This window comes from Vitis vinifera, chromosome 2 (assembly GCF_030704535.1).
Source record: "Vitis vinifera cultivar Pinot Noir 40024 chromosome 2, ASM3070453v1".
NCBI classification, from domain to species: Eukaryota; Viridiplantae; Streptophyta; class Magnoliopsida; order Vitales; family Vitaceae; genus Vitis; species Vitis vinifera.
In genome coordinates this window covers 13,147,554-13,171,176 of record NC_081806.1, presented here as the reverse complement: position 1 = coordinate 13,171,176, position 23,623 = coordinate 13,147,554, and the positions used below count along the sequence as shown (strand labels likewise).

At 36.8% G+C, this 23,623-nt stretch overlaps 1 protein-coding gene across 4 annotated transcripts in view; it reads left to right on the top strand.

Moving 5' to 3' along the window:
- The window catches only part of LOC104882198 (ARM REPEAT PROTEIN INTERACTING WITH ABF2), a 39,809-nt gene extending 16,604 nt beyond the window's left edge, over positions 1-23,205 (top strand). The window contains exon 8 of one of the 4 annotated variants that reach the window (XR_009464953.1): positions 23,158-23,205. The gene's annotated coding sequence lies outside the window, so the exon portion shown is untranslated. The remainder of the gene's footprint in view (positions 1-23,157) is intronic. The other 3 variants (XR_009464949.1, XR_009464951.1, XM_059734650.1) reach the window with 3 other exon arrangements.
- The last annotated feature ends 418 nt before the right edge of the window (positions 23,206-23,623 follow it).

Here is a 23,623-nt window from a genome sequence, read left to right as displayed (position 1 = left end):
ATCACCCTTTCCTTTAGTTTATTTAGGTCATTTCCCTTTATTAGGGCATCCACCTTCCTTTAATTTGTTTAAGGCATCTCCTTTCTTGGAGTTTCCATAAGTCATCCTATTCCTTTGAGTTAAATTAGGGAATCACCCTTCCTTCATTTTCTTAGGTCATCTGTCACACCCCGGTTTTTGTTATTCTTCAAACTAAACAATTAATACTCAAATAAAGTATAATAGCTCTCAAAAATTTAATTGCTGAGTTCTTGCTTGATTTTGTGCAAAAAGAGAATACTCAAAACTTGTTATAAAGAGTACATCTTGTATTAAACTTTATTACTATAGTTAGTAAAATATGTTTTGTTTCACAAAAGAAACTTGTACTACATTAATTTACGTATACCAAAACCCCATTGTTCACTGCGGGTAGCCCATACTACAAGTGTACCTGACAAATATATATATTACATCATTCCTACAAAAAGATTCAGTCTTTGATACAAAAAGCAAGACCTCAAAAGACTTTCAATGCGAGCAAATAGCATCCAATCACAGTAAAGCATTGCTCAAGCATTATTTTCTGCATAGGTCTTCTGACTTGCATCTAGAGGTGGAAGGGATAAGGTGAGTTCACAACTCAGTAGGAACGTTTATAACCATCCTAAGCATACCCTTAAAAACCTTGAATTAAATGTTTAATAACATGCATGATAAATATTTTATAACCATTAACAAATGTGTAATCATGTCAAACATGTATGCATGTGTTTTTGCTAGTTTCATCTTTGCTTTTCCTCATCCATCTTTTCACAACTGATAAACTACTAACCCCCACCAATCTACACATCAGATATCAGTGCTCCACAAGATACTCGATTAATATAATAATGACTATTATGGGACATCACCCAAGGTCAAGTCATACCCTGTGTCTTTTGGGACTCATACCAAGGGCAGGACCAATCCTGTGTCTTTAGGGACTAAAACCAAGGGTAGGACTAAGCCCATACACCCACATCGGAGTGTCCTCCTCGAGGGCTTTAGGGACTTCCACCCAAGGACCCACGGTCCTACATAAACAATATATCAAATGATAATACCTGTAGCATCACATAAACACTTCCCACCAATCAATTCTCTGAATATCATCCTGTGATAATTCCATATCCTTCGTGCAATGCAACCACACATTAAAATGACATTTCTACAACATAGAACCATGAATCTTCATACCAATATACATTCCAATATCATGGTAACATTTTAATGCAATAAACCGAGATGCAATGACACATTAAAATATTTTATGAAATCATAAAAATAACATGAAATTCCAACAAATGATTCAAGGAAAATATTTTACAACTTACTATTGTTAAATTTTTTTAATGCTCATATTCCCCAATTAATTACCAAACACTAATTCTTGTGATTTTCTTAAAGCCTAGCCTATTAACAAATCCCAGGTGTCCAAACAACCTAACTAATTACATGTTTACTATTTTTTTTTTTCAGTCAAACCAAATTAAACAAAGATTCATGCTGATCTTACCATTAATAAAATACTTAAGCTAAAATACTTTCATCTTTAATTAATTGTGATTTTTAACTAAAACGGGTTTATAGCTAATTATACTCAACTTTTACACAAATTTTACAGTTAATTCTTTTTAGCATGCCATTAGGAACCAAAATAAATGAAAATTACAAAATTGAACAACTTGCTTACCTCAAATCTACACTTTCTCTCTCTAGATCCTCTCTCTAACCCAAGTTGCTGCAGGTGAACTGGTGCAAAACGAGCTATAGCCCCTTTTAAAGGGGTCTCCATGCAACCAAGCACGAGGTGGTAGGCCACATGGCTACCACCAATCCACCCAAGTATGAGGTGGCATTCCACTAACTTCAATTTCCCAATTTTGCACTTTAGTCCTTCAAGTTATCAAAAATAAAACCCATAATTTCCCATTAGTCCTTTAGGTTTTCATAACCCTAATCAGTCCCTAAGAATCTAATAAGCATGCTTAAGTCATTAACTAATCTCAATTAACCTTAATCAAACTTTAATTCATAATTAAATAGGATTAACACTAAACTAGTTTTAATATTTAATTAAGCATGTTTAAAGTTAAGTACTAAGATAATCATTATCGTCTATTTAATTCATTAGTACTAGATGTTACATCATCCCTCTTCATGGAATTTTTTTTTTTTCAATTCATCCTTATTTCCTAATTTTGTTTATGACATCACCTTTCCTAGAGTTTCTTTAAGGCATCCCCTACCCTTAGTTTGTTTAGGTCATCCCATTTCCTTGATTATTATTAGGGAATCTCCCTTCCTTGACTTTGTTTAGGACATCCCCTTTTCTTTTAGTTTTTTTTTAGCATCCCCCTTCCTTGAGTTTTTTTAGGGCATCCATTTTCGCCGTGTGTTATCATGACACCCCCCTTCCTTTAGTTTGCCTGGGCCATGGGGTTCCTTTAGTTTCCTTAGTGCATCACCCTTCCTTCACATTCTTAGGTCATTCCTCTTCATGGAGATTGTTTAGTTCATTCCCCTTCCTAGAGTTTGTGTAGAGCATTCGCCTTAGTTGAATTTGTTTAAAGCCATCCCTACTAAGTGTTTATTCAGTGCACTCCCACTTCCTTAAGTTTTATAGGGCATCCACCTTCTTAGAGTTTTTTAAGGACATCCAGTGTCCTTGAATTTGTTTATGGCATAGAGTTTCATTAAGGCATCCTTTCCTTTAGTTCTTGTGGGGAATCCCCTCCTTCCTTGATTTTCTCTTGGACATCCCCTTTCCTTTAGTTTGTTTAAAGTATTGTCATTCCATGAATTTGTTTAGGGCATTCCCCTTCCTTTAGTTTGTTTAGGGCATCCCTATTTCTTGAGTTACATTAGGGCATCTCCCTTTCTTGAGTTTCTTAGGTCAATCCTCTTCATGGAGGCTGTTTAGTTCATTCCCTTTCCTTAAGTTTGTTTAGGACATCCCCCTTTCAATAGTTGATTTAGTGCACCCCCACTTTCTTGAGTTTTATAGGGCATGCACCTCCTGTAGTTTGTTCAACACCTCCCATTTTCTATATATTTTTAGCGCATCTCCCTTCATTGAGTTTGTCTAGGGAATCCCCTTTCTTGGAGTTTGTCTATGACAATTACTTTCCATCACTGTTATTAGCACATCCCCCTTTCATTAGTTTTCTATGACGTCCCCCTACCCCTTGAGTTGGTTTATGGTATACCCTCTTGGAGTTTGTTTAGGACATCTTCCTTTCTCCAGTTTGTTTAGGATATATTCCTTCAGTGACTTTGTTTAGGGCATCTCCCATACTCAAGTCTTATAATGGCATTCCCCTTCCTTCACTTAGTTATGGCATCCCACTTGGGCATCCTCCTTCCTTGAGTTAGTGTGTGGCATCCCCCTTCCTTGACTTTGTTTATGGGATCCACCTTACTTTAGTTTGTTTAAGGCATTCCCCATCCTTGAGTATGTTTAGGGAATCCTCCTTCATTGAGTGTTACTAGGGCATCTCCCTTCCTAAACTGTTATTAAGGAATCCCCCTTCCATTAGTTTGTTTAGGCCATCCCCGTTCCTTGAGTTTCTTAGGGCACCCCTTTCCCTTGAGTTACTTTAGGGCTTCACCTTCCTTAAGTTTCTTAGTCTCTTTTCATGAAGATTGTTTAATTCATTCTCCTTTTTGGAGTTTGTGTAAAGGATCCCCCTTGCTTGAGTTTGTGGCACCCCCCTTCCAAGAGTTGATTTTGTGCACTCCCACTTCCTTAAGATTCATAGTGCATCTACCTCTTGGAGTTTGTTAAGCCCCTCCTTTTTTTTGAGAATTTTTTTTTGGCACATCTCCCTTTGTTGAGTTTGTCTAGGGCATTTCCCTTCTTAGAGTTTGTTTAAGGCGTCCGCTTTCCTCGAGTTTTAATAGGGCATCCCCCTTCCTTTAGTTTGTTTTATGCATCCATGTTCCTTGAGTTTCCTTAGGCTATCCCACTCCCTTGAGTTACATTAGGGCGTCACCCTTGCTTTAGTTTCTTAGGTCATTGTTTTTCATGGAAATTTTGTAATTCATTCCCTTTCCAAGAGTTTGTTTAGAGCATCCCCCTTCCTTGAGTTTGTTAATGACATCCCCTTCCCAAATTTTGTTAAGAGAATCCCCCTTCTTTGAGTTTCATTAGTGCATCCCCCTTCATTGAGTCTTGTTAGCACATCACTTCTTTGAGTTTGTTTACAACATTCTCCCTCCATAGCTTTGTTTAAGGCATCCCCCTTCCTTGAGTCTTATTAAGACGTCCCACTATCCCTTAGTTTCTTTATAGAATATCTATTCCTCGAGTTTGTTTAGTGTTTGTGCCCTCTTCCTTGAGAATTTTTTTTAGTGCATCCCCCTTCCTAGAGTTTGTTTAGGGCAACCTAATTCTTAGAGTTGCTTATGGCATCCCCTCATTTGATTATGTTTAAGGGAACCCCCATCCTTGAGTCTTCTTAGCACATTCCCCTTCCATGAAGTTCCTAATGGCAATGCCTTTTTTTGAGTTGTTTTAGGGCATCCTCCATCGTTGAGTTTATATAGGGCAACCTCATCTTTTTTGTTTCTTTAATGCATGGACCTTCTTTGAGTTCATTTAGGGAATGTGATTTCATTGAGTCTTATTAAGGCATCTTTGTTTAAGGGAACCCCCATCCTTGAGTCTTCTTAGCACATTCCCCTTCCATGAAGTTCCTAAGCTTATTTGTATGTTCCTTTGGTTTCTCATAATTAGGACGCCGTCCTAGGTTCTATCATTGGTTATTCTAACTTCCTAATGTTTTCCTAAGCTTATTTCTTTGTTCTTTTAGTTTCTCATCATTGAGATATCATCTCAGGTTCTATCTGTGCTTAATTTTAGTTCATTTGGTTTCAAATTTTTGGGCATCCCACTTCATTGAGTCTTGTTAGCACATCCCCTTCTTTGAGTTTGTTTACAACCTTCTCCTTCCATGTCTTTGTTTAGGGCATCCCCCTCTCTTGAGTCTTATTAAGACATCCCATTGTCCCTTAGTTTCTTTATAGAATATCTATTCCTTGAGTTTGTTTAGGTTTTGTGCCCTCTTCCTTGAGAATTTTTTTGGTGCATCCCCCTTCCTAGAGTTTGTTTAGGACAACCCGATTCTTAGAGTTACTTATGGCATCACCATTTGATTATGTTTAAGGCAACCCCCATTCTTGAGTCTTATTAGCATGTGCTAGGGCATGGGTGTTTTGTATCCATTGAGCAAAGACGGGTTGTAATTGTATAGCAGTATTTGAAAACGTATCTTGAGGATGCCCTAAAGTCATATTGCCTAGGATAATCAGCATAAGAGCTAAAGGGCTATTATTGTATTAGCCCTTCGATAGGTTATGCTATTTTCTTTCTCTTTCCTTTGTCCAAAGGACCCAAAAGGCCCGAAGCACCTTAACAAAGGGTGGAACCCGAGAAACCTTGAAGTAGAATACTTGATACAGAGTGGAACTCCCAAGAAAGACCTAAGGTCGAAGACTGAAGCAGAAGTGAAACACACCTTCCATGAGTTTCCTAACGGCAATGCCTTCTTTTGAATTTGTTTAGGGCATCCTCCATTGTAGAGTTTATTTAGGGCAACCTCATCTTTTGTGTTTCTTTAATGCATGAACCTTCCTTTAGTTCATTTAGGGAATGTGATTTAATAAAATCTTATTAAGGCATCTTTTTCCATTATTTTGTTTAAAACATCCCCCTTCATTCAATTAATTTATGGCATCCACCTTCCTTATCTATGTTTAGATCATCCCCTTTTCTTCAATGTTATTAAGGCATCTCCTTCTCCCCATCCCTTTCTTTGTAGAATTCCTATTCCTTGCGTTTGTATATGTTATACTTGCATCCTTCAGTATGTTTAGCACATCTCCCTTTCTTGAGTTTGTTTGAGGGTATTCCCTATTCCTTGAGTATGTGCAGGACATCCTCCTTCCTTGAGTTGTTTCCGGGCATTCCCTTCCTTCAGTTTGTTTAGGGTATTCCCCTTCATTGAGTTTATTTAGGGCATCCTCTTTCCTTGAGTGTTATAAGGGTATTCCCATTCCACTATTTTTTTTTTTAGGATATTCATGTTCATTAGGCTATCAAACTAACTTGATTTACTTAGTCCATCACCCTTCTTTCAGTTTCTTACGTCATCCATCTTCATGAATATTTTTAATTCAATCCCTTTCCTAGAGTTTGTTTAGACCAACCAACTTCCTTCAATTCTTTTAGGGCATACCCTTTCCTAGGGATTACTTAGCATACTCCCACTTCCTTTAAGTAGGGCATTCCCATCTAGTAGTTTGTTAGTGGAACTCCATTTCTTGAGGTTTTTTAGCAGAACCATTTTTGTTGGGATTGGGCATCCCCCTTGGAGTTTGTTTGTTGCATGCCCTTTCTATGAGTCTTATTAGTGAATCCCCCTTCTTCATGTTCATTTACAATGTTCTTCTTCCATTAGATTTTCAAGGGCATCCCGCTTACTCAAATTTGCTTAGAACATCCCCCTTGCTTGACTTTGTTCAGAGAATTCTCTTCATTAAGTTTATTAAGGGAATCATTTAGGGCATTCCACTTCCTTAAGTTGGTTTAGGGTATCCTTCATCCTTCACCCCATAATCAGGATGTCATCCTAGGTTCTATCTAAACATAATCATGTGTTCCTGAGATTCCTCATCATTAGAACGCCATTCATAGTTCTATTCATTTTCATTTTTAGTTTGTTTAGTTTCACGTCGTTGAGATGTCATCCTAGGTTCTATCTAAGCTAATTCATTTGTTCTTTTGATTGCTCATCATTGGACCATAATTCTTGGTTCTATCTTTGTTTATTCTTAGTTCCTTTAGTTACCCGTCATTGGGTTGCTATCCTAGTTTTAATCTGAGTTTATTCGTTTGTTCCCTCTTATTTCTCATCACTAGGATGTCATCCTAGGTTCTATATCCAATTTGAGTTAATTTTGTGTTTGATCGTCTACATACCATCCTAGGTTCTACCTAAGATTAGTTGATTGTTTGTTATGTTACCCATCATTGTGATATCATCCTAGTTTCTATCTAGGTTTGTTCTTAGTTTGGGTTCAAAATTAGGATCTAATCCTAGGTTTGGCCTATGTTCATTGTTCATTCCTTCGATTTCCCATTGTCAACTATCTAAGCTTATTGATATGTTCCTTTGGTTTCTGATAATTAGGACGCCATCCTATGAGTTTTTCTTAAGCGTATGCACTATTCCTTGGGTATGTTCAGGACGTCCTCCTTCCTTGAGTTGTTTTTTGGCATTCCTTCCTTAAGTTTGTTTTGGGTATTCCCCTTCATTAGGTTTATTTAGGGATCCTCTTTCCTTGAGTGTTATAAGGGTATTCCCATTCCACTATTTTTTTAGGGCATTCCTGTTCATTGGGCTATCAAACTACCTTGATTTACTTTAGTCCATCATGCTTCCTTCAGTTTCTTAGGTCATCCATTTTCATGGAGATTTTTAATTCATTCCCTTTCCTAGAGTTTGTTTAGACCAACCAACTTCCTTCAATTCTTTTAGGGCATACCCTTTCCTAGGGATTACTTAGCAGACTCCCACTTCCTTTAGTGTAGTAGGACATCCCCATCTAGTAGTTTGTTTAGTGCAACTCCATTTCTTGAGGTTTTTTAGCTCAATCGTTTTATTTGAGATTGGGCATCCCCCTTGGTAGAGTTTGTTTGGGGCATGCCCTTTCTATTAGTCTTATTAGTGAATCCCCCTTCTTCATGTTCATTTACAACGTTCTTCTTCCATTGGCTTTTTATGGGCATCCCACTTACTCGAATTTGCTTAGAGCATCCCCCTTCCTCGACTTTGTTTAGAGAATTCCCTTCATTAAGTTTATTAAGGGCATCCCACTTCCTTAAGTTGGTTTAGAGTATCCTTCGTCCTTCACCCCATAATCAGGATGTCATCCTATGTTCTATCTAAACATAATCATGTGTTCCCGAGATTCCTCATCATTGGAACACCATTCATAGTTCTATTCATTTTCATTCTTAGGTTATTTACTTTCAGGTCGTTGAGATGCCATCCTAGGTTCTATCTAAGCGAATTCATTTGTTCTTTTGATTGCTCATCATTGGACCATAATTCTTGGTTCTATTTCTGTTTATTCTTAGTTCCTTTAGTTACCCGTCATTGGGTTGCTATCCTAGTTTTAATTTGAGTTTATTCGTTTGTTCCCTCTTATTTCTCATCACTAGGATGTCATCCTAGGTTGTATATCCAATTTGAGTTAATTTTGTGTTTGATCGTCTACATACCATCCTAGGTTCTACCTAAGATTAGTTGATTGTTTGTTATGTTACTCGTCATTGTGATATCATCCTAGTTTCTATCTAGGTTTGTTCTTAGTGCCTTTGGGTTCAAACATTAGGATCTAATCCTAGGTTCGGCCTATGTTCATTGTTTGTTCCTTCGGTTTCCCATCCTTGTGAACTATCTAAGCTTATCGATATGTTCCTTTGGTTTCTGATAATTAGGACGCCATCCTATGAGTTTTTCTTAAGCGTATGCACTATTCCTTGGGTACGATCAGGACGTCCTCCTTCCTTGAGTTGTTTTTTGGCATTCCTTCCTTAAGTTTGTTTTGGGTAGTCCCCTTCATTAGGTTTATTTAGGGCATTCCTGTTCATTGGGCTATAACACTACCTTGATTTACTGTAGTCCATCACGCTTCCTTCAGTTTCTTAGGTCATCCATCTTCATGGAGATTTTTAATTCATGGGATACGGCTCTACAATGGAATTGACTTTTACCTGCCATCGAAAAATGTAGGATCTGTCAGATCCAGATCGGTAAATGATCCAATTACCACCCTTCCTTTCGGAGAAGTTAAAAAATACTATGATGGCTCCGTTACATTATATATTTATTTCCTCTATGATTCAGCAATCCCATTCCTAGAGTTTGTTTAGACCAACCAACTTCCTTCAATTCTTTTAGGGCATACCCTTTCCTAGGGATTACTTAGCAGACTCCCACTTCCTTTAGTGTAGTAGGACATCCTCATCTAGTAGTTTGTTTCGCGCAACTCATTTCTTGAGGTTTTTTAGCTCAACCGTTTTTGTTGAGATTGGGCATCCCCCTTGGTAGAGTTTGTTTGTGGCATGCCCTTTCTATGAGTCTTATTAGTGAATCCCCCTTCTTAATGTTCATTTACAACATTCTTCTTCCATCTGCTTTTTAAGGGCATCCCACTTACTCGAATTTGCTTAGAGCATCCCCCTTCCTCGACTTTGTTTAGAGAATTCCCTTCATTAAGTTTATTAAGGGTATCCTTTAGGGCATCCCACTTCCTTAAGTTGGTTTAGGGTATCCTTCGTCCTTCACCCCATAATAGGGATGTCATCCTATGTTCTATCTAAACATAATCATTTGTTCTTGAGATTCCTCATCATTGGAATGCCATTCATAGTTCTATTCATTTTCATTCTTAGTTTGTTTAATTTCACATCATTGAAAAGCCATCCCAGGTTTTATCTAAGCTAATTCGTCTGTTCTTTTGATTGCTCATCATTGGACCATAATTCTTTGTTCTAGAGGTTCATTGTTAGTTCCTTTAGTTACCCGTCTTTGGGTTACTATCCTAGTTTTAATCTAAGTTTATTCGTTTGTTCCCTCTTATTTCTCATCACTAGGACGTCATCCTAGGTTTAATCTATATCCAATTTGAATTAATTTTGTGTCCAATCGTCTGCATACCATCCTAGGTTCTACCAAAGCTCAGTTTCAATCCATATCCTAGTTTTAATTTTGTTTGTTATGTTTCTTGTCATTGTGATGTTATCCTACTTTCTATCTAGGTTTGTTCTTAGTTCCTTTGGGTTTGACACATTTGGATGCAATCCTAGGTTCGACCTATGTTCATTGTTTGTTCCTTTGGTTTCCCATCATTATGAACTATCTAAGCCTATTCGTATGTTCCTTTGGTTTCTCATAATTAGGATGCCATCCTATGAGTTTGTTTAAAGGTTTGCCATCCTCCTTGCTTGAGTTGTTTTCGGGCATCCTCTTCCATAAGTTTGTTTAGGGTATTCTCCTTCATTGAGTTTATTTAGGGCATCCTCTTTCCTTGAGTGTTATTAAGTTATTCCCATTCCTCTATTTTTTTTTAGGACATTCCCTTCCCTCAATTTCTTTGGTCATCCATCTTCATGGAGATTTTTAATTGATTCCCTTTCCTAGAGTTTGTTTAGACCAACCAACTTCCTTTAATTCTTTAAGGGCATACTCTTTCCTAGGGATTACTTAGCAAATTCCCACTTCTTGTAGTGTATTAGGGCATCCCCATCAATTAGTTTTTTTTTTAGCACTACTCCATTTCTTGAGGTTTTTTAGCACAACCACTTTTGTTTGGATTGGGCATCCCCCTTGCTAGAGTTTGTTTGTGGCATGCCCTTTCTATGACTTTTATTAGTGAATCCCCCTTTTTAATGTTCATTTTCGACAATCTTCTTCCATTGGCTTTTTTCATGGGCATCCCGCTTACTCGAATTTGCTTAGAGAATCCCTCTTCCTTGACTTTGTTTAGAGAATTGACTTCATTAAGTTTATTAAGGGAATCGTTTAGGGCATCCCACTTCCTTAAGTTTGTTTAGGGTATCCGTCATCCTTCACCCCATAATCATTTGTTCCCGAGATTTCTCATCATTGGAACACCATTCATAGTACTATTCATTTTCATTCTTAGTTTGTTTAGTTTCACATCATTGAGATGCCATCCTATGTTCTCTCTAAGCTAATTCGTTTGTTCTTTTGATTGCTCATCATTGGACCATAATTCTTGGCGCTATCTCTGTTTATTCTTAGTTGCTTTAGTTACCGGTCATTGGGTTACTATACTGGTTTTAATAGAGTTTATTTGTTTGTTCCCTCTTATTTCTCATCACTAGGATGTCATCATAGGTTCTATCTATATCCAATTTGAGTTAATTTTGTGTTCAATCGTCTGCATACCATCCTAGGTTCTACCTAAGCTTAGTTGATTGTTTGTTATGTTTCTCATCATTATGATGTCATCCTAGTTTCTATCTACGTTTGTTCTTAGTGCCTTTGGGTTCCAAACATTTTGATCCAATCTTAGGTTCGGCATATGTTCATTGTTCATTTCTTTGGTTTCCCATCATTTTGAGTTATCTACAGTTATTTGTATTTTCCTTTTGTTTCTCATAATGAGCATTCCATCCTATGAGTTTGTTTAAGCGTATGCACTATTCCTTGAGTATCTTTAGGGCATCCTCCTTCCTTGAGTTGTTTTCGGGATCCCTTTCATTGAGTTTATTTAACGCATCCTCTTTCCTCTAGAGTTATAAGGGTTTGTCCATTCCTCTATGTTTTTAGGACATTTCTGTTCATTGGGCATTCAAAACTACCTTGATTTACTTTAGTCCATCACCCTTCCTTCAATTTCTTAGGTCATCCATCTTCATGGAGATTTTTAAATCATTCCCTTTCCTCAGAGTTTTTTTAGACCACCAACGTTCCTTCAATTCTTTTAGGGATACCCTTTCCAATGGCTTACTAAGAAGACTCCCCCTTCCTTAGTGTAGTAGGGCATCTCCATCCAGTAGTTTGCTTGTCATAGCCGCGTTCGTTGGGATTGGGCATCCCCCTTGGTAGACTTTCTTTGTGGCATGGCCCCATGGTAGAGTTTGTTTGTGGCATGGCCTTTCTATGAGCCTTACTAGTGACTACCCCTTCTTAATGTTCATTTACAACATTCTTCTTCCATTGGCTTTTTAAGGGCATCCGGCTTACTCGAATTTGCTTAGAGCATCCCCTTTCCTTGACTTTGTTCATAGAATTCCCTTCATTAAGTTTATTTAGGCCATCCCACTTCCTTAGGTTTGTTTAGCGTATCCCTTGTCCTTCACACCATATTCTTGATGCCATCCTAGGTTCTATGTAAACATAATCGTTTGTTCCCAAGATTCCTCATCAATGGAACGCCATTCACAGTTCTATTCATTTTCATTCTTAGTTTGTTTAGTTTCACATCATTGAGATGCCATCCTGGGTTCTATCTAAGCTAATTCCTTGGTTCTTTTGATTGCTCATCATTGGACCATAATTCTTGGTTCTATATCTGTTCATTCTTCATTCCTTTGGTATAGTTTGTTTGTGGCATGCCCTTTCTATGAGTCTTATATGTGAATACGCCTTCTTGAAGTTCATTTACGATGTTGTCCTTCCATTGGTTTTTTAAGGGCATCCCGCTTGCTTAGTGCATCCCCCTTCCTTGACTTTGTTTAGAGAATTCCCCTCATTAATTTTATTAAGGGGATCGTTTAGGGCATTCCACTTCCCTAAGCTTTTTTAGGGTATCCCTCGTCCTTCACCCCATAATCAGGATGTCATCCTAAGTTCTATCTAAACATAATCATTTGTTCCCGAGATTGCTCATCATTGGAATGCCATTCATAGTTTTATTCATTTTCATTCTTAGTTTGTTTAGTTTAACATCATTGCGATTCCATCTTGGGTTCTATCTAAGCTAATTCGTTGGTTCATTTGATTGCTCATCATTGGACCATAATTCTAGGTTCTATATCTGTTCATTCTTCATTCCTTTAGTTACCCGTCATTGGGTTACTATCCTAGTTTTAATCTAGGTATATTCGTTTGTTCCTCTTATTTTTTATCACTAGGACTTTATCCAAGGTTCTATCTATATCCAATTTTAATTTTGTGTACGATTATCTGCATACCATCTTAGGTTCCACCTATGCTTAGTTGGTTGTTTGTTATGTTTCTCATCATTGTGATGTCACCATAGTTTCTACCTAGGTTTGCTCTTAGTTCCTTTGGGATCCAAGCATTTGGATGCAGTCCTAGGTTCGGCCTATATTCAATTTTCGTTCCTTTTTTTCTCATCATTGTGAACTATCTAAGCTTATTTGTATGTTCCTTTCCTATGGATTACTTAGCAGACTCCCACTTCGTTTAGTCTAGTAGAGCAGAGCCATCTAGTAGTTAGTTTAGCGCAACTCCATTTTTTGAGGTTTTTTTAACACAACCCGCTTGTGTTGGGATTGGGCCTCCCCATCAGTAGAGTTTGTTTGTGGCATGCTCTTTCTATGAGTCTTATTTTTGAATACGCCTTCCTAAAGTTCATTTATGATGTTGTCCTTCCATTGGTTTTTAAGGGCATCCCACTTGCTTGAATTTGCTTAGTGCATCCCCCTTCCTTGACTTTGTTTAGAGAATTCCCCTCATTAAGTTTATTAAGGGGATCGTTTAGGGCATCCCATTTGGGTAAGTTTTTTTAGGGTATGCCTCGTCCTTCACCCCGTAATCAAGATGTCGTCCTAAGTTCTATCTAAACATAATCATTTGTTCTCGAGATTGCTCATCATTGGAATGGCATTCATAGTTCTATTCATTTTCGTTCTTAGTTTGTTTAGTTTCACATCATTGAGATGTCATCCTGGGTTCTATATAAGCTAATTCGTTGGTTCTTTTGATTGCTCATCACTAGACCATAACTCTTGATTCTATATCTATTCATTCTTCATTCATTTAGTTACCCGTCATTGGGTTACTATCCTAGTTTTAATCTACGTTTATTCGTTTGTTCCTCTTATTTTTTATCACTGGGACTTTATCCTAAGTTCTATCTATATCCAATTTGAGTTAATTTTGTTTCGGATTGTCTGCATACCATCTTAGGTTCCACCTAAGCTTAGTTGGTTGTTTGTTATGTTTCTCATCATTGTGTTGTTACCGTAGTTTCTACCTAGGTTTGCTCTTAGTTCCTTTGGGATCCAAGCATTTTGATGCAATCCTAGGTTCGGCCTATATTCAATTTTTGTTCCTTTTTTTTCCATCATTGTGAACTATCTAAGCTCATTCGTATGTTCCTTTCCTATGGATTACTTAGCAGACTCCCACTTCCTTTAGTCTAGTAGGTAGAGTTTGTTTGTGGCATGCCCTTTCTATGAGTCTTATTTGTGAATACGCCTATGTTCAATGTTCTATGTTTGGTTCTACCTAAGCTTAGTTGGTTGTTTCTTATGTTTCTCATCATTGTGATGTCATCCTAGTAAAGGTTTGTTCTTTGTCCCTGTAGGTTCCAAAGTTTTCGATGGAGTCCTAGGGTCGGCCTATGTTCATTGTTCGTTTGTTTGGCTTCCCTTCATTGTGTATTATCAAAGCTTATTCATATGTTCCTTTCGTTTCTCATCGTTAGAACACCATCCTATGAATTTGTTTAAGTGTACACACTATTCCTTTAGTATGTTGATGATATCCTCCTTCCTTGAGTTTCTTTCGGGTATTCCCCTTCATTGAGTCCAATTCATAGATCGAATTTGAATAGACGATTTGTGAATCATCTTATTATTGATTTTCGAATCCAAATAATTGAGTTGGATACATTTTTAAGAGTTCTTTTAAAACTGTTAGAACTAGAAAACACTTGTTTTTAAATTTTCTAATTCTTTTTTCAAGTTCTTTCAAAATGGGTTTAAAAAATGAAGTTCGTTTTCGGGGAGAACCAAAAGGCAGATCAGTTTCTTTAGGGCATCCTCTTTCCTCGAGTGTAAGTAGTGTATTCCCATTCCTGTTCATTGGGCTGTCAAACTACCTTGATTTACTTTAGTCCATCATCTTTCCTTGAGTTTCTTTGGTCATCATTCTTCATTGAGATTTTTAATTCATTCTCTTTCCTAGAGTTTTTTTAGGCCAACCAACTTCCTTCAATTCTTTGAGGGCATACCCTTTCCTAGGAATTACTTAGTAGACTCCCACTTTCTTTAGTGTAGTAGGGCATCCCTATCCATTAGTTTCTTTACCGCAACTCTATTTGCTTAGAGCATCACCCTTCCTTGACTTTGACTAGAGAATTCCCTTCATTAAGTTTATTAAGGGAATTGTTTAGGGCATCCCACTTCCTTAAGTTTGTTTAGGGTATCCCTCATCCTTCACCTCATAATCAGGATGTCATCCTAGGTTCTATCTAAACATACTCAATTGTTCGTGATATTGCTTATCATTGGAATGCGGTTCATAGTTCAATTCATTTTCATTCTTAGTTTGTTTAGTTTCACATCATTGAGATTCCATTCTTGGTGTTATCTAAGTTAATTCATTTGTTCTTTGGATTGCTCATCATTGGACCATAATTCTTGGTTCTATCTCTATTCATTCTTAGTTCCTTTAGTTACCCATCATTGGGTTACTATCCTAGTTTTAATCTAAGTTTAGTCGTTTCATCCTCTTTTTTCTCATCACTAGGACGTCATCCTAGGTTCTATCTACATCCAATTTGTGTTCGATCCTCTACATACCATCCTAGGTTCTACCTAAGCTAAGTTGATTGTTTGTTATATTTCTTATCATTGTGATGGTCATCCTAGTTTCTATCTAGGTTTTTTCTTGGTTCCTTTGGGTTCCAAGCATTTGGATGCAATCCTAGGTTTGGCCAATAATCATTGTCCGCTCCTTTGGTGCCCATCATAGTGAACTATCTAAGCCTATTCCTATGTTCCTTTGGTTTCTCATAATTAGGAAGCCATCCTATGAGTTTGTTTAAGGGTATGCCGTATTCGTTAAGTATGTTCAGGACATCGCCTTCCCTAAGTTTGTTTAGGGTATTCCCCTTCATTGAGTTTCTTTCAGGTATTCTCTTTCCTCGATTGTTGTTAGGGTATTCACTTTCCTTTATTTTTTTAGGACATGTTTGTTCACTTGGCTACAAACTACCTTGATTTAGTTTAGTCCATCGCCCTTCCTTCATTTTCTTCGGTCATCCATTGTCATGGAGATTTTTAATTCATTCCCTTTCCTAGAGTTTGTTTAGACCAACTTCCTTCAATTCTTTTTAGGGCATACCCTTCCCTAGGAATTACTTGGTTGTTTGTTATTGTTCTCATCATCGTGACGTCATCCTAGGTTCGGCCTATGTTCATTGTTCGTTCCTTTGGTTTCCCATCATTGTGAACTATTTAATCTTATTCGTATGTTCCTTTAGTTTCTCATAATCAGGACTCCATCCTATGAGTTTGTGTAAGGATATGCCCTATTCCTTGAGTTTCATTTCGAGCATCCCCTTCCTTAAGTTTGTTTAGGGTATTCCCCTTCATTGAGTTTATTTCGGGCATCCTCTTTCCTCAAGTGTTATTACGGTACTCCCATTCCTCTATTTTTTTAGGACATTCCTATTAATTGGGCTATCAAACTACCTTGATTTAGTCCATCGCCCTTCCTTCAGTTTCATAGGCCATCCATCTTAATGGAGATTTTCACTTCATTCCCTTTCCTAGAGTTTGTTTAGACCACCCAACTTCCTTCAATTCTTTTAGGGCATACCCTCCTTCCCTAGGGATTACTTAGAAGACTCCCACTTCCTTTAGCGTAGTGGGGCATCCCCATGCAGTAGTTTCTTTAGTGCAACTCCATTTCTTGAGGGTTTTTAGCACAACCGTTTTTCTTGGGATTGGGCATCCCCCTTGCTAGAGTTTGTTTGGGGCATGCCCTTTTTGAGTCTTCTTAGTGAATCCCCCTTCTTAATGTTCATTTATGACGTTCTTCTTCCATTGGCTCTTTTAAGGGCATCCCGCTAGGTCGAATTTGCTTTGAGCATCCTTCATTTACTTTGTGAAGAGAATCCCCTTCATTAAGTTTATTAAGAGCATCGTTTAGGCCATCCCACTTCCTTAAGTTTTTTTAGGGTATCCCTCGTTCTTCACCCCATAATCAGGATATCATCCTAGGTTATGTCTAAACATAATCATTTGTTCCTGAGTTGCTCATCATTGGAACGCCGTTCATAGTTTTATTCATTTTCATTCTTAGTCGATTTAGTTTCACATCATTGAGTTGCCATCCTAGGTTCTATTGAAGCTAATTCATTTGTTCTTTTGATTGCTCATCTTTGGACCATAATTCTTGGTTCCATCTTCTTTTCATTCTTAGTTCCTTTAGTTACTCATGATTGGGTTACTATCCTACTTTTAATCTAAGTTTATTCGTTTGTTCCTCTGATTTCTGATCACTAGGACGTCATCCTAGGTTCTATCTATATCCAATTTGAGTTAACTTTGTGTCCGTTTGTCTGCATACCATCCTAGGTTCGACCCAAGCTTAGTTGGTTGCTTGTTATTGTTCTCATCATCGTGATGTCATCCTAGGGTCGGCCTATGTTCATTGTTCGTTCCTTTGGTTTCCCACCATTGTGAACTATTTATGCTTATTTGTATGTTCCTTTGGTTTCTCATAATTAGGACTCCATCCTATGAGTTTGTTTAGGATATGCCCTATTCCTTGAGTTTCATTTCGAGCATCCCCTTCCTTAAGTTTGTTTAGGGTATTCCCCTTCATTGAGTTTATTTCGGGCATCCTCCTTCGTCGAGTGTTACTAGGGTACTCGCAATCCTCTATTTTTTTGGACATTCCTATTCATTGGGCAGTCAAACTTCCTTGATTTAGTTTAGTCCATCGCCCTTCCTTCAGTTTCATAGGCCATCCATCTTCATGGAGATTTTCAATTCATTCCCTTTCCTAGAGTTTGTTTAGACCACCCAACTTCCTTCAATTCTTTTAGAGCATACCCTCCTTCCCTAGGGATTACTTAGAAGACTCCCACTTCCTTTAGCGTAGTGGGGCATCCCCATGCAGTAGTTTCTTTAGTGCAACTCCATTTCTTGAGGGTTTTTAGCACAACCGTTTTTCTTGGGATTGGGCATCCCCCTTGCTAGAGTTTGTTTGGGGCATGCCCTTTTTGAGTCTTCTTAGTGAATCCCCCTTCTTAATGTTCATTTATGACGTTCTTCTTCCATTGGCTCTTTTAAGGGCATCCCGCTAGGTCGAATTTGCTTTGAGCATCCTTCATTTACTTTGTGAAGAGAATCCCCTTCATTAAGTTTATTAAGGGCATCGTTTAGGCCATCCCACTTCCTTAAGTTTTTTTAGGGTATCCCTCGTCCTTCACCCCATAATCAGGATATCATCCTAGGTTATGTCTAAACATAATCATTTGTTCCCGAGTTGCTCATCATTGGAATGCCGTTCATAGTTTTATTCATTTTCATTCTTAGGTTATTTAGTTTCACATCATTGAGTTGCCATCCTAGGTTCTATTGAAGCTAATTCATTTGTTCTTTTGATTGCTCATCTTTGGACCATAATTCTTGGTTCCATCTTCTTTTCATTCTTAGTTCCTTTAGTTACCCATGATTGGGTTACTATCCTACTTTTAATCTAAGTTGATTCGTTTGTTCCTCTGATTTCTGATCACTAGGATGTCATCGTAGGTTCTATCTATATCCAATTTGAGTTAACTTTGTGTCCGATTGTCTGCATACCATCCTAGGTTCGACCCAAGCTTAGTTGGTTTCTTGTTATTGTTCTCATCATCGTGATGTAATCCTAGGTTTGGCCTATGTTCATTGTTCGTTCCTTTGGTTTCCCACCATTGTGAACTATTTAAGCTTATTTGTATGTTCCTTTGGTTTCTCATAATCAGGACTCCATCCTATGAGTATGTTTAGGATATGCCCTATTCCTTGAGTTTCATTTCGAGCATCCCCTTCCTTAAGTTTGTTTAGGGTATTCCCCTCATTGAGTTTATTTCGGGCATCCTCCTTCCTCGAGTGTTACTAGGGTACTCACAATCCTCTATTTTTTTGGACATTCCTATTCATTGGGCAATCAAACTTCCTTGATTTAGTTTAGTCCATCGCCCTTCCTTCAGTTTCATAGGCCATCCATCTTCATGAAGATTTTCAATTCATTCCCTTTCCTAGAGTTTGTTTAGACCACCCAACTTCCTTCAATTCTTTTAGAGCATACCCTCCTTCCCTAGGGATTACTTAGAAGACTCCCACTTCCTTTAGCGTAGTGGGGCATCCCCATGTAGTAGTTTCTTTAGTGCAACTCCATTTCTTGAGGGTTTTTAGCACAACCGTTTTTCTTGGGATTGGGCATCCCCCTTGCTAGAGTTTGTTTGGGGCATGCCCTTTCTGAGTCTTATTAGTGAATCCCCCTTCTTAATGTTCATTTACGACGTTCTTCTTCCATTGGCTCTTTTAAGGGCATCCCGCTAGGTCGAATTTGCTTTGAGCATCCTTCATTTACTTTGTGAAGAGAATTCCCTTCATTAAGTTTATTAAGGGCATCGTTTAGGCCATCCCACTTCCTTAAGTTTTTTTAGGGTATCTCTCGTCCTTCACCCCATAATCAGGATATCATCCTAGGTTCTGTCTAAACATAATCATTTGTTCCCGAGATTGCTCATCATTGGAACGTCGTTCATAGTTTTATTCATTTTCATTCTTAGTTGATTTAGTTTCACATCATTGAGTTGCCATCCTAGGTTCTATTGAAGCTAATTCATTTGTTCTTTGGTTGCTCATCTTTGGGCCATAATTCTTGGTTCTATCTTCTTTTCATTCTTAGTTCCTTTAGTTACCCGTGATTGGGTTACTATCCTAGTTTTAATCTAAGTTTATTTGTTTGTTCCTCTGATTTCTGATCACTAGGACGTCAACCTAGGTTCTATCTATATCCAATTTGAGTTAACTTTGTGTCCGATCCTATGAGTTTGTTTAAGGATATGCCCTATTCCTTGAGTTTCATTTCGGGCATCCCCTTCCTTAAGTTTGTTTAGGGTATTCCCCTTCATTGAGTTTATTTCAGGCATCCTCTTTCCTTGAGTGTTATTAGGGTATTCCCATTCATCTAGTTTTTTTAGGACATTCCTATTGATTGGGCTATCAAACTACCTTGATTTAGTTTTGTCCATCGCGTTTCCTTCAGTTTCTTAGGGCACCCATGTGACACCCTTTTTTTTTTTTTAAAAAAAAAAAAATAGTTTTCAATCGATACTCAAATACAGTGTATGTGCTCTTAAAGATCTGAAGATCCAAAAATTTAAAAGTTTAGTTCTTGCTTTATTTTGTGCAAAAAAAAAAATGGAATGTGGAAAACTTGTTATAAAGAGTACATCTTGTATTAAACTTTGTAACAAAATATGTTTCATTTGACAAAAGAAACTTGTATTACATTAATTTACATATACCAAAATACCATGGTTCACTACGGGTAGCCCATTCTATAAGTGTACCAGACAAATATATATAATTACATCATTCCTACAAAAAGATTTAGTCTTTAATACAAAGGCAAATCCTCAAAACACTTTGATTGCGAGCTAACATCCAATAACAAAAGAGCAATGATCAAGCATTATTTCCTAGATAAGTCTTTTGACCTACATCTAACGGTGGAAGGGATAGGTTGAGTTCACAACTCAGTAGGAAAGTTTATAACCATCCAAAGAATTTAAAAACCTTGAATTAAACATGTAATAGCATGCATGATAAACATTTTATAACAATTAATAAATATGCAATGATGTTAAACATCCATGCATGTGTTTGCTGGTTTCATATTTCCTTTTTCTCATCCATCTTTTCACAACTAATAAACCACCCACCCCCACCAATCTATATATATCCATATATCAATGCTCCACAAGATAAGTGGTCAATATAATAATGACTATTCTGGGACATCACCCAAGGGCAAGTCATACCCTGTATCTTTTGGGACTCATACCCAAGGGCAAGACGAACCCCATGTTTTTAGGAACTAAAACCCAGGGGCAGGACCAACCCCATACACCGACATCAGAATGTCTTCCTCGAGGGCTTTAGGGACTTTTAGCCAAGGATCCACAGTCCCACATAAACAATATATCAAAGGATAATGCTTGTAGCATCACATAAACACTTCCTACCAATCAATTCTCTTAATATCATCTGTGATTATTCCATATCCTTCTTGCAATGCAACCACACCATGAATATTCATACAAATATATGTTCCAATCCCAATGTAACATTTCAACACAATAAACCAAGATGCCACTATGATTCTTCTATTTAGGCAATCTTCACCTATTACAAGGAACTAAAATTAAACACATAATTTAGACTTTCTAATGATGAAAATTTGAACAATTTACTGTTGCTAATTTTTAATTATAATATTCTCTAATCTACATGTCTACAAGTTTTCAAATAAAATTTGAATTGAATTAAACAATATTTATAATGCATATTAATAGTCCCTAATTAATTACCAAACACTTATTGTTTTGATTTTTTTAAAGCCTAACCCATTAACAAATTCCAAGTGTCTAAATAACCTAATTAATTAATCACATGTTTACTAATCTACTTTTCAATTAAACAAATATTTATGCTAATCTTACCATTAACAAAATACTTTTATTGTTGATTAATTGTGATTTTTAACTAAAACATGTTCATAGCTAATTAAACTCAACTTTTACACAAATTTTATCGTTAATTTGTTTCAACATACAATTTGAAACCAAAATAAAATAAAATTACTAAATTAAACAACTTGCTTACCTCAAATCTACATTTTAGCCCTTCAAGTTATCAAAAATTAACCCATGATTCCCCACTAGTCCTTTAGGTTTTCATAACTATAATCAGCTCCTAATAACCTAATAAGCATTGTTAAGTCATAAACTAATCTCACTTATCCTCAATCAATGTTTAATTCATAATTAAATAGGATTAAGACTAAGCTAGTTTTAACATCTAATTAAGCATGTTTAAAGTTAAGTTCTAAGATAATCATTATTGCTCACTTATTTCAATGGTGCTAGGTATTACAATCCATCTTCATGGAGATTTTTAATTCATTCCCTTTCCTAGAGTTCCTTTAGACCAACAACCTTCCTTCAATTCTTTTAGGGCATGCCCCTTCTATGAGTCCTATTAGTGAACCCCCCTTCTTAATGTTCATTTATGACATTCTTCTTCCATTGACATTTTAAGGGCATCCCGCTTACTCGAATTTCCCTCCTTGAAAGAATTCCCATCATTAAGGGCTTCCCACTTCCTTAAGTTTTTTTAGGGTATCCCATGTCCTTCACCCCATAATCAGAATGCCATCCTAGGTTCTATCTAAACATAATCATTTGTTCCTGAGATTGCTCATCATTGGAACGCCATTCATAGTTCTATTCATTTTCATTCTTTGATTAGTTTCACATCTTTGAGATGCCATCCTAGGTTCTATCTAAGCTCATTCATTTTTTCTTTTGATTGCTCAGCATTGGACCATAATTCTTGGTTCTATCTCTGTTCACTCAGTTCCTTCGTCATTGGGTTACTATCCTAGTTTTAATCTAAGTTTATTCGTTTGTTCATTTGATTTCTGATCACTAGGACATCATCCTATGTTCTCTCTATATACAATTTAAGTTAATTTCGTGTCTGATTGTCTACATACCATCCTAGGTTCTAGTTGGTAGTTTGTTATGTTTCTCGTCATTGTGATGTCATCCTAGCACTAAAGAATTAAATAGGCAATGATTATCTTAGATGTTAAAACTAGTTTAGTGTTAATCTTGTTTAATTAGGGATTAATCTAACTAAGGTGAAGTGAGATTAGTTAATGACTTAACCATGCTTATTAGGTTGTTAGGGGCTGATTATAGTTATGGAATTCTAAAGGACTAATTTGCAATAATGGGTTTAATTTTTGATAACTTGAACGACTAAAGTGCAAAATTTAGGAGTTGGAGTTAGTGGTAGGCATGTGGCCTGCCACCTCTTACTTGGCTACATGGAGAGCCCTATATAAGGGCCTGCAACTCGTTTTGCACCTTTTTAGTTGCAACAGCTTGGGTTAGAGAGAGGATCTAATGAGAGAAAGTGTAGTCAAAGGTAAATAAGTTGTTTATTTTTGTTCCTAATTGTATGTTGAAACAAATTAACGGTAAAATTTTTGTAAAAGTTGAGAGTAATTAGCTATAAACATGTATTAGTTAAAAATCACAAATAATTAAGGATTAAAGTATTTTAGCTTAAATATTTTATTAATGGTAAGATCAGCATAAATCATTTTTGAATTTTGTTTAATTGAAAAATAGATTAGTAAACATGTGATTAATTAGGTTATTTCGACACTTGGGATTTGTTAATAGGTTAGGCTTTAAGAAAATCAAAAGAATTATTGTTTGGCAATTAATTTGAGAATATTATAATTAAAAATTAGCAACAATATATTGTATAAATTTTCATCGTTAGGAAATCTAAATTATGTGTTTCATTTTAATTCCTTGTAATAGGTAAAGATCGCATATATAGAAGAATCACAAACGGAGGGTCCATGTAAGGTAGGGAATTTTATGCTATCCCATAGTGTATCTGTTTTCTTTCCTTGAATCATTTCATGTCTTTCTATGATTTCATCAAATGTTTTAATGTGTCATTGCATCTCGGTTTATTGTGTTGAAATGTTACATTGAGATTGGAACACATATTGGTATAGTTCTGTGTTGTGGAAATGGTTCATGGTGTGGTTGCATGGCAACAAGGATATGGAATAATCATAGATGATATTCAGAGAATTAATTGGTGGGAAGTGTTTATGTGATGCTACAGGCATTATCTATTGATACATTGTTTATGTGGGACCGTGGGTCCTTGGGTGAAAGTCCCTAAAGCCCTCGAGGAAGACACTTCGATGTGAGTGTGGGGTTGGTCCCGTCCCTAGGTTTTAGTGCCTAAAGACACAGGGTATGACTTGTGGCG